At 37.5% G+C, this 12,802-nt stretch overlaps 1 pseudogene; it reads right to left on the bottom strand.

Moving 5' to 3' along the window:
- LOC132344457 (testis-specific Y-encoded protein 1-like) overlaps positions 1–12,473 on the bottom strand; it is a 75,258-nt pseudogene extending 62,785 nt beyond the window's left edge.
- Between the last annotated feature and the right edge of the window lie 329 nt (positions 12,474–12,802).

Here is a 12,802-nt window from a genome sequence, read left to right as displayed (position 1 = left end):
TCAGGAAGCAACAATTAGAAATGGACATGGAACAACAGATGGGTTCCAAATAGAAAGAGGAGGACGTCAAGGTTGTATATTGCCACCCTGCTTATTTGACATGAATGCAGAGTACATCATGAGAAACTCTAGGCGGGAAGAAGCAGAAGCTGGAGTCCAGATTGACAGGAGAAATGTCAATAACCTCAGATATGCAGATAACACCACACTTATGGCAGAAAATGAAGAGGAAGTGTCAAGCCTCTTGATGAAAGTGAAACAGGAAAGTGAAAAACTGGGCTTAAAGCACAACATTCTGCAACGAAGATCATGGCATCTGGTCCCATCACATCATGGGAAATAGATGGGGAAACAGTGGAAACTATGTCAGGCTTTATTTTTGGAGCTCCAGAATCACTGCAGATGGTGATTGTAGCCATGAAATTAAAAGACATTTACTCCTTGGAGGGAAAGTTATGTCCAACTTAGATCTCATTTTAAAAAGCAGAGACATTACTTTGCCAACGAAAGTCCATCTAGTCAAGGCTATGTTTTCTCCAGTGGTCATATATTGATATGAGAGTTGGACTGTGAAGAAAGCTGAGTACCAAAAAATTGATGCTTTTGAACTGTGGTGTTGGAGGAGACTCTTGAGAGTCCCTTGGACTGCAAGCAGATCCCACCAGTCCATCCTTAAGGAGACCAGTCTTGGGTGTTCTTTGGAAAGACTGATGCTAAAGCTGAAATTCCAGTATTTTGGCCACCTCACTCATAGAGTTGACACATAAAAATCTCTGATGATGGGAGGGATTTGGATCAGGAGGAGAAGGGAATGACAGAGGATGAGATGGCTGGATGGCATCATCGTCTCGATGAACATATGTTTGCCTGAACTCCAGGAGTTAATAATGAACAGGGAGGCCCGGTGTGGTGCGATTCATGGGGTGACAAAGATTCGGACACGGGCCTGTGACTGAAATGAAATGAGTAAATTAACTGTTTTGTTGTTGTTGTTGAGCATGTCATTGGTAATATATGAAAGGAACAAGTGTAATACATACATACATACCCGTTCAAGTGATATTTCATGTGTTACGTCACTACATTCCTGTCTGACACTCTGTATCACACAGACTGTCACCATAATGTATCCTCAATGCATGGGATTCTCAAGGTGAAAAAGTAGGAATGGGTTGCCATCCTTAGTTCCAGGAGATCTTCCCAACTCAGATCGAACCTGCATGTCTTATGACCTCTATGTTAGAAGACAGGTTCCTTAGTACTAATACTACCTGGGCAACCATTAGCTTATATATGGCTACACATATACATGCATATGTATATGTTGAAAGTTTGGGTATATAATTTTGCTGTCTACAGGTAGCAGTATATATTTTGCAGGAGGTATATAACTGCAGGTATGTCCTTTCGCAGGATCTAATGATTTGCTAAAAGTGGTTTCACTTACATTCATGTCAGAGAATTATATAATTTCCCTTGTGACTTACCCTTTGAAATATTGGTTCTTTAAGAATATCTTGTATAATTTTTCAGACATTGACAAATTTGCAAACACATATCCCATTTTTAAATTTTAGCTTCACATCTTGGTTTTCAGAGAATATACTTGGTATTATGTAAAATACTAAGACTTGTTTTATGCCTTAATGTGAAGCATATTTTTGAGAATATTCCAAAGAAAGTTCAGGTACAATTGAAAATATGACATATATACACACATACACACACACATACACAGTATGTGTTTATATGCCTATTTGAACATATCAGTGTAGGTACATAATTTTAAATACATATATATATATATATATATATATATATATATATATATATATATATATATATTTTTTTTTTTTTTTTTTTTTTTTTAACCCTTCTTTGATCTTGAAGTGTTTTGGGTCATGTTCCTCAGATTTATAGTTTGCTTTCAGTCTCCTGTCTTTTTGGGATTTATACTAAACCTGTATTAGGTATTTTCACATTACTTTAGGTCCTCTGACTCTGATGCTGGGAGTAATTGGAGGCAGGAGGAGAATGGGGTGACAGATGATAAGATGGCTGGATGGCATCACTGACTCGATGAACGTGAGAGATGGTGATGGACAGGGAGGCCTGGCGTGCTGCGATTCATGGGGTCGCAAAGAGTTGGACATGACTGAGCGACTGAATTGAACTGAACTGAACTGATGTCCTGTTCAGGCAGAAGCCCACAGTCAACTTCTTTGAGAGTGTAAGAATCTTTCTAGAGACAGTATCTTTCTGAGGTTGTAGAGAATAGAGCACACTGTGAACCAAGAAATTTGCCAGCCATATCAGTAAACAAATGATGCTGCAGGCATCAAGTCATAAGCCCTTGAATCTATCCATAAACGTAAAACCTGGGGGAACTCTTGATGAAATCAGTTTGCCCACTATCAAGTCCTTAGTTACTGCACTTGAAGCTAGTGTGGCCTGAAGAACTGATTTGAGACAGAAAGAATAGATACTAGCCCTAGTTAAGGTGATTATCAAAGGAATTATTTCAAGGAGCCCAGATTCTTGCATGTACCATAGGTAGAAAATATCTAAATCCATTCACTTGAGGTGTCCAGTTTTTCTTTCGTTAACCATAATATTCAGACATTCTCCATACCTGATCATTGTACCAAAATTTCTGTAAAACTTGGATCCTCCTATCCTTCGTTAGAGCAGTCTTTTTGCGATACTTGAGAAGTCGCTTCTAATGATTAAATCCTTCTTAGAATGAAAGGCTTGATGAAGAAAACATAATTCTCCACTTTTGAACTATGCATTTTTCCCATTAGGTAGCACACATTCTAGAACTGCAATATAAGGGATTCTTGTGCAGCACCTCACTGTTAACCTATGTTGACTAATTCCTACTTCCCAAAGTTTTGAAAGTCAAAGGTCAGCTATTACTTGAGGCTGGTGCACTGGGACGACCCAGAGGGATGGTATGGGGAGGGAGGTGGGAGGAGGGTTCAGGATGGGGAATACATGTATACCTGTGGCGGATTCATTTTGATATTTGGCAAAACCAATACAATATTGTAAAGTTAAAAAATAAAATTAAATTTAAAAAATAAAATTAAACTTGAGGGGATTCATGGTTTCATAAACCGGTGACATCAGTTTATGAAAATATATAACCATATATGTTTACTTTACTTTTAGAAAGCCGTTCTTTACCTTTAGAAACAATGGAAAATTAGGGAAGTGAAGGGACACAAGTATAGAGTCTGAATTTATTCTGCCCAACATAGCTCTGCATTTAAGTTTGTCTTTTTTTTTTTTTTTTTTTGCTTTTTCTTTGCCTATACATACTAAAGCCATCCTGGGTACACATTTTAATTGACATGCAGTGATGCTTTACTTGTCACTAGCACAAATTAGACAAAGACTGATTTTCTTTCCTTACAATGTTGTGTTAGTGTCTGCTGCCCAGCAAAATAAATCAGTTATTAGTAAATACAGGTGAGCCTCCCTTTTGAGCAGTCCTCCGATCTCCCACTTGGGCCTCCTCTCCTACTCCAAAACCAATTCCACTAGAACACTGCATAGCAATAGCTATCTACTACATACTTGGTATGTCCTTCCTGCACTGTGTCCACAAGTCTGTTTTCCATGACTGCATCTCTTCCTACACTCCAAATGGTTTATTCAGCATCTGTTTTCTGGATTCCACTTAAATGCATTAATATGCACACACATATATTTATTACTTCTTTATTTGGTTCCCACAAACCTCAATCGCTCTGTGTGGAATTCAATTCCATGACCAGGGATCAAACCTGGGACCCCTGCATAGGGATCATGGTGTCTTAGCCACTGGACCAACAGGGCATTCCCCTGTTGTTGTTTTTTTTTTTTAAATGATGGCCATTTGGAATGGTGTGAGGTGATATGTTGTTGTACTTTTGATCTGTGTGCCTTTGTTAAGTTGAGGTCGTTTTTTCTATGTTCAGTTTTTGAAGAGCTTCTGTCACAAACACTTGTTGAATTATTTCAAAAACTTTCACCAACTATTGAGGTAATCATATGGTTTTAAACCTTGACTATACATTGATATGCAACTATTGAAGAATGTTTCCATATCTTGAATAAACCCCACACTTAATTATGGTGTCCAATCCTTTTACGGTATTGGTGGAATTTTTTGCTCATATTTTGGTAAGGATGTTTGCCTCTGTTCATCTATGAGATATTAGTCTCTAACTTTCTTTTTCTGTGTTATCTCGGGGTTGGTATCAGGGTGATGGTGAACTTGTAAGATGACTTCCGGGTTTTCCTTCCACTCTAGAGTTTTGGAAGCGTTTCAGAAGTGCATGTGCCAGCAGTTCTCTGACTGGTTCATAAAATTTCCATGTGAAGCCATCTGGAGTTTAAGTTTGCCAACTGGAAATTTTTTCATCACAGTTTCAATCTTAGTGCTTGTAATTGCTCTGTTCATATTTTCTGGGTTTTTTTTTTTTTTTTTTTTAGCTGAATTTCTTAGTATTTGTCCATGGCTCAAATTCTAAATTTTATTGACTTATAGTTGTTTGCTGTAGTCCCTTATGACTCTTTGTTATTTCTGTTATATCAGTCATAATGTCATCCTTTATCATGTCAAATTGATTGATTTGTTGTCCTCTTTGTCTTGATAAGTCTGTATCATGATTTGTCTATTTTACTTCTCCTCTCCAAGAGACCCTTTTTAGTGATACTGATTTTGGCTATTTTTTTTTTTTTTATCATTTCTTTTTTTTAATTTCTGCTTTGATTTTTATCATTTTTTCCCCTTCTATTCACTTTGGGGAATTTTGCCTGATTTTTCTTCTTTCTCTAAATGCTTTAGATTGTAGGTTAAGTGATTACTTGAGATGTGTAGAATTTATCAACTTCACTCTTTTACTGCTTTAGCATGCTCCATAACTTTTGGATAATCATGTTTTTAATATTATTTTCTTCTAAGATTTTTCTTTCATTTTCTCTCACATTTCATGAGTGATCTCTTGGCCATGTACAGTTGTATTTATTCATCTACATGGATTCATGTTTCTCACAGTCCTCACCCGCAAATTCTGCTATGTAAATGATAACGTTGTGGTTAAAAAAAAAAAGATTGATACCATTACCACTATCTCAAATTTATCAAGGCTTGATTTGAGATCCATTTTGTGATATATCTTGAAGATATTTTATTTTCACTTTAGAAAAAATGTGTATTCTGCTCTGCTTCAGTGAAATGTACTATACGTATCAATTAACTTTGTCTGGTCTCGTGTGCCTTTGAACACTTGTGTTTCATTTTAAACTTTATTTCTAAATTGGAGGATAGTTTCTTTCCAGTGTTGTGTTGGCTTCTGCTGTACAACAGTGTGTATTAGCATATAGGAGGCCAAAGTCATTTTTTGTGTGTGTTGTTAATTGTTTGTTACTTATTCATTTTTCTAGTCCTTCCAGAGATGTTTCTCATCTTTTCTCCATTCCTATAATGTTTTATCACCTTTACTACCACAGCATCCAAGTTATTTTCAGGGAGCCTGCCCACTTTTTCTTTCACTATGTTTTGAGTTTTTACCACATTCCTTTGCCTACAACATATTTCTCTGACTTCACATTTCCCTACTGCGTTCCTCATCATTTCTTCCCAAACTTCTGCGTAATAGTTATTGCTCCTCGTCTCCACTCCAAGTTGATAAAATTAGTTGAGTGTCTAGTGTGGGCTTTGCAGTTGGAGAGACTGACAACTATGTTCTTGAATCTGCAGTTGAGTCTTCCGTCTCTAATGGTGGTACCATATCTGTTCATGTCATTTGTAGATGTCTATAGAATTAGTCTGACATTAGGCAGTCTATTTGCTGAAGATTGGTTGCGTTTTTCTGTCTTGCTTGTTGTGTACTGTGAGGCATCAGCCCTGGGTTGTGTAGGCAGTTGGGTGCAGTACATCTGAGATTAAGAAAGAGGCCTTCAACGAGACTGTCACCAGTGAATAATCAGTGTAGACAGGAATTCTCTAGTGTCCCATGATCCTGGTCTCAGTGTGAAAGGTTGTAATGGAATGCAAAGAGCTGGGATTCTTGGCCTCCAGAGGAGAGGAATTCAATCTGGGGCCAGAGATAAGGCTGGATCACTCAGAGCTTTGTATAATAAAATTTTATTAAAATATCAATGAGATAGAGAAAACTTCTCATATAGGCATCAGAATGGGGCAGAAAGAGTACCCTCCTGCTAGTCTTCAGCTGGATGTTATATAGTCACTAGTAGTCTGTTAATGAAAGAAAGGAATGTTTTAAAACTCAGAGTGGTACCAGGCCCCCTCACACATAAGATGCATTTTGGGATAATCTTGGCATCAGATGATTCATCCTGGGCCATAAAATGATTGTCTTGAAGAGGGATAGATTACCATACAAATGATTCATTTACATAGATTAGGGAAATACTATCTAAGTATGACATACTGGTTTGTCAAGTAGGTTCTGAGCCATTAGGAGGAACTGACTTAAGAACAGAGTTTGTGGTAAAAGCATAGTACATTAGCATAGTTTAAGACAAACATTTCCATAAGAAAAATGCATTGGTTATCTCAAGGTTTGAGAATAGTTAACTTCAGATGAAACCAGGTGTCATTCTGGCAATATAACATTTTAAGAGAAACCTCCTTTTAAATTTGTATAAAGACAGAAAAAAAAAAATATTGCTAGTTTGTTTCCTCCTGCTACTTAAGAGAGATAAAAATGTCTGATACTTTCAGGCCAAATCCTTCATTTGGAGACCCCGGGCTTCCTGCCTGTTACCCTCTCAGATGATGACAGCAGAAAATATCAGGCCCAACTTATGCCCAGAGAACTACAATACCATAGTGATAGATTGAGGAGATTAAAAAAGTAACATAGATAAATGGTAAATAAATAAATAAAAGGTGCCACAAGCAATAAACACTACAGAGAAGACAACAGATTCATAATGAGAGCCAATCAAGTAAATCTCAAGGCAAAAAACACCACCAGAGAGAGTGCCAACTGAAAATAAAGAAAGCAAATCTGACAAGGAGATCAGGACAGCCCCCACAGAATAACAGAAAACCACAGTTAATATAGAAATGCATACCCATGTTAAAGAATGAAGTGATGAAACAGCAACTAAAGGCACAGAAAATAGGAAACCAAAGTAAAAGTAGAAATAGCTATACAAAAAATAAAAATATAGTTGAAATAATCTTCAAGATCAAATCAATGTGTAGTAACAAAGAAGCATACAACTGAGAAAAATAGTGCACAAACAACACAACAATTCAATGCATCAAAAGAATAATACATATTTTCTTGTGTCTCATCTGTGAGTGTCCTAGTGCTCAACATGGGCCAGAGGACAATTACACCTCTTTGGGAAGTTCTCCAAAGATGGAGAGAACTGGATTCTGGATATCTCTAAGGGCACCTCAGACTCAAAACTGCTATAATTCCTGTGCGTTCTTATAGCTGCCTGAGCCTGGGCATTTTTTTTTTTTTTTTTTTTACCTCTTCTCAGCTTTGGATGTAATCCGTAGACACAGGGTCTGCATCATTAATCCTGTGTATTTAATCTGCAGCATGCACAACTGGATGGAAGATTCATAATCCTCTTGCTTAATGGCTCTGTCCCTGGGCCTCAGGTGTAAATTTCATCCTTCCTCACATGTGGTCACCAAATGTGTCTGACTTGAGACACTTGTGGTGCACTGGGGTCTGCCATGATGAGCACAGAAGGTGGTACAGCTGCTTGGAATTCTGGAAACATGGTGGTGCTAGTTATGAATAGGAGCCAGCAGCCATAGGCAGAAGAGGTTTTGCCTGAATGGGATCCTTTTCTAGCCTGTGTTTGCAGGAGCATGAGCGGTACTTCTGTGGTCTTTCTCTATTGCCTTATAGTAGGTGTTAACAGGTGGGAAGGTGAGGCGCTACCAAGGTATCTCTGCCTCCTGAGTGTGACACAGTACAGTCGCTTTGGCAGTTTGGGAATTCTCAAAAGGTATTCCCTGCTACACAACGACTCGTACCTGCTCCGTCAGGCCATTTCCACATAGTCAACAGCAGTCCTCTCCCAGGATCCCTCTAAATCCCTTCTTAATTCCTTTTCACTCAGGTATGTCTGGAACCCACATGGGACACTCTGGTGAGCAGGGTCTTCTGCTGTTTGATGCTGTGGGAGAACTATTGTCCTTGCAGAAGTATTATTTGTGATCCATTTATTGAGAGAGTTGCATTTCACATCTGCCTACATTTCTGCCTTCTTGGAACTTCTCAGTTTTTCCTGGAAAGCTCAATTATTATTTTTTCCTTGACAGAAAAACATGAAACATTAGTTGCCATGAATCAATCTGTTTGATGGGACATTGCTTATGTACACACGTAACTGGTACTACTTTGACTTTCAATATGCAATCAAGCATATTGTGTTGTCTTTTTTTCTTTCCCCCTTGGAAATTTCTCTTAATGAGGAATTGTCATCAGCATGAAGAAATGCAGAACTTTCCACATAAAATATAATAGCAAAATTGGGCTCAAAAAGGCAGCACTTGAATATCTCTAGCTATTTTTTGAACGTTCCTGACATTTTCCCAGTGTACAAATGTCTAACTTCAGATCTCAAAGCGCAATTCCATTCAGTAGATATCAAAGGTGAGACTTCCATGGGCATAATTTAATTATTGTATAATAAGATGGCAAGTTCATAGGAAATTACCAGTTGGTACTTGACTACTTGAAAAAAGAGAGAAAACGACAGCAATGACCAAAAAATAAAATTGAAAAAAAAAAACCAAACAGGAATGTGTAGTTAGTTATTTAATTATAAGAGGTACACATGAATTGATGTTTGTATCACAGAATAAGCAAGGAGATAGCATACAATCATCTATATCTGCTTAACTGTCTCTGCTAATGACTTGGACACTGTGGATCACACACAAACCAAACAGAAAGAAAGAAAGAAAGAAAGAAAGAAAGAAACATAATTTTGTAAAATTCTTAGAGATAAGAATACAAGAATACCTTATATGTCTCCTGGGAATCGTGTATGCTAATAAAGGTGCAGCAGTTAGAATTGGACAGGGGACAATGAACTAATTCAAAATTGGGAAAGGAACAAGTCAAAGCTATATATTGTTGTCCTGATTATTTAATGTCTGTGCAGAGAACACCATGAAAAAATAAAAATCTAGATGAATCTCAAGTTAGAAACCGAATTTATGTGGGAGATATGAATAACCTTAGTTATCCCAGTGACAACACCAAAATGACAGAAGAAATATAATAATTAAGGTGCCTCTTGATGAAAGTATTATCTGTTTCAAATATAGACATCTGAAATGAGATAGTCCTACATAAAAGATGAAATTCTCAGTTTCACATATGAAAATCTAGATAAAGATTTCAGGGTGTGAAACATGAAATTCTCCATTATTCACATATACAAATCTGGAGAAAGATTTTCCAACATAAAGTACGAATTCTCTGTACATCATACATGAATGTACGGACACGAAATATTCTGCAGAAAATGTGGAATTTTTTTACATTAGAGTTATGAAAATATGGATGCAGATTCTTTGACAGGAAATACAAAAATGTCTGTTTCACATATCCACACATGGTCACATGAAACATGAATTTTTTCATATTTGTCATTTGAAAATATTTGTGAGGTCTTTCCTTCATGAAATATTGAATACTGTCTATTTAACATTTGAAAAACCTGTGTTAATTTTCCTACAAGAAATATAGAATTTTCCCACAGATTTTCATGCTTGGCTCTGAAATTCTCTATATTTTCATCAAGAATGTTTGGAAGGTATTCTGATATGAGATTCGGAATTCTGTGTATTTCCCATTTGCCAATCTGGGGAGACATGTTCTCATATGAAATATGAATTCTCAATTGTTCACATGTGAAACATTTTCCAGATTTGTACACATGAAAGAGAATTTCCCGTCATTCAGAAATTAAGATCTGAGCTAAACTGCAAACATCAAACAGCTATATTTCATGTATATCCTGAATACCATATAGAGTTTTCTGTATTTCTTTGATAAAAATCTGGGTGAAGATTTCCCTATAAGAAATAGGGAATAATATATTTTACACATGTAAAATTAAAACCCTTATGATTAGACAGTGGAATTGATAAATAGATGCAGGGGATTCTATCTGACAGAGGAGTGCCTGAAGACCTATGGATGGAGGTTAGTGATATCGTATAGGAAAAAGTGATCAAGACCATCCACATGAAAAAGAAATGAAAAATGGTAAAGTTACGAGGCCTCACAAAGAGCTGAGAAGAGGAACGAAGCTAAACAAAAAGGGGAAAAAGAAAACAATAACCCTGTATCAGATCAGATCAGATCAGTCACTCAGTCGTGTCCGACTCTTTGTGACCCCATGAATTGCAGCATGGCAGGCCTCTCTGTCCATCACCAATTCCCGGAGTTCACTGAGAGGAGACAGCAAAAGAGACACAGATGTATATAACTGTCTTTTGGACTCTGTGGGAGAGGGAGAGGGTGGGATGATTTGGGAGAATGGCATTGAAACATGTATAATATCATATATGAAATGAGTCACCAGTCCAGGTTCCATGCACAATACTGGATGCTTGGGGCTGGTGCACTGGGATGACCCAGAGGGATGGTATGGGGATGGAGGAGGGAGGAGGTTTCAGGATGGGGAACACATGTATACCTGTGGAAGATTCATTTTGATATATGGCAAAACTAATATGATATTGTAAAATTAAAAAATAAAATAAAATAAAGCAAACCTTAGAGGGAAAAATGAACATTCACAGTGTTGTGTAACTATTGACACTATTTCGGGAACGTTTTCATCATTCTTCCTGCCAGCCGTGTTAAAGGACAATTTTGCAACACCTATAAATGTTTTTATTTTATTTTAAAATGCAAAATATTTTGATTCATTGTTTTAATCAATTTGGAACATGTGTTAAAATAGAAAATAAGTGTTAACTGCTTCCTCTCAATCTGTATTTATATAATAATAAATCTGGATAGCACATAAAAAGAAAAGAAAAGAAAATTATACACATTTGGATGAAGATCCCCAAAGAATTGCAAGGAGAGGTAAAACCACCCTCAGTTATCAATGTCAATAAATAAAGCAAATCAATAGAATTGGAAAGTCTACTGATCTCTTCAAGAAAATCACAGATACCAAGGGAAAATGTCATGCAATCATGGGCACAATAAAGGACAGAAATGGTATGGATGTAGCCAAAACAGAAACTATTAAGAAGAGGTGGGAAGAATACATGGATGAAATGTGCACAAAAGATCCTCATGACCCAGTTAAGCACGATGGTGTGATTGTTCACCTGAGGACCCGATGTCCTGGAATGTGAAGTCTAGTGGGACTTAGGAAGCATAAGTACAAACAAAGCTCGTGGAGGTGATGGAATTCAGTTGAGATATTTCAAATTCTAAAAGATGATGATATGAATGTGCTGTCCTCCAAATGCCAGCAAATTTGGGAGACTCAGCAGTGGCCAGAGGACTGGAAATGGTCAGTTTTCATTCCAACCACAAAGAAAGGCAATCCAAAGAATGTCCAAACTACCACTTCATTGCACACATCTGACACACTTGCCCAGAACTGCTCAGAATTCCCCAAGCCAGGCTTCAACAGAATGTGAACCATGAGCTCCCAGATGTTCAAGCTGGATTTATAAAGGGCAGAGGAACCCGAGATTCAATTGTCAACACCCGTTGGGTCCTCCAAAAGGCAAGAGAACTCCAGGAAAGCAGCTACTCTTATTTGACTATGCCAAAGACTTTGATTGACACAACAAAATGACACACACACAAAAAGTCACATCAAAACGTGGAATATTCTTCCAAACATCGGAATACATGCCTCCTGAGAATTCTTACATTCATGTAAATAAAATAAATACTTATCAACTTGGAAAATTTTCTCAGTCAATAGGAAAGGTGAATTATGATAGTAGTGCAGGTTATAGAATGTTGTTGAGTAATGTGTAGAGCATTTGATTGGTTATTACATTTCTTTATTGATAATTCAGTAAGCACTTAAAATGTGTCATATTCAGGCTCTATGTTTCAGCTGTTGTGAAAGATACATAAAGAGGGTAGACCCAAAACACATTGAAGATATCTGTACTCTCCTTTGTAGGAGGGCAAACAGTAGTTCCTTCCAACCGCAAGAAATAGTTGAGACAAAGTTGTTAGAAGGGGCTTAGCATAAGGTAAGGTAAGGTTAGGTAAGTCACTTCAGTTGTGTTTGACTCTAGGCGACCCCATAGACGGCAGCCCAACAGGCCCCCACATCCCTGGGATTCTCCAGGCAAGAACACTGGAGTGGGTTGCCATTTTCTTCTCCAATGCATGAAAGTGAAAAGTAAAAGTGAAGTCGCTGAGTCGTGTCCGACTCTTAGCGACCCCATGGACTGCAGCCTACCTGGGTCCTCCGACCATAGGATTTTCCAGGCAAGAGTACTGGAGCGTGGTGTCATTGCCCTCTCCGAGGACTTAGCATGACTGAAAATAATTTGTGATTGTAGCTTCAGAAGAGAAAGATAATGAAATTACTAAGGAAAACAGATATCATGTCTTCCAAGAACTTTGTAACCATGCTGATGTGCTGCAGTAATGACCAGGAAATTATTCTGTCTCTATGGGGACAGATAAGCAACATCTAAACATGCATTTGAAATTATAGGGTGGAATCTTGGTGTCAGGAAATAGAGACATGGCTTAAGGACAGCAGCGCAAAAATGACCCTATAGAATACCACTTGTGAAGTA

Source organism: Bos taurus, chromosome Y (genome assembly GCF_002263795.3).
Source record: "Bos taurus isolate L1 Dominette 01449 registration number 42190680 breed Hereford chromosome Y, ARS-UCD2.0, whole genome shotgun sequence".
NCBI lineage: Eukaryota > Metazoa > Chordata > Mammalia > Artiodactyla > Bovidae > Bos > Bos taurus.
The sequence above is the reverse complement of the archived record's forward strand: the minus strand, read 5'-3'. Positions and strand labels throughout refer to the sequence as shown.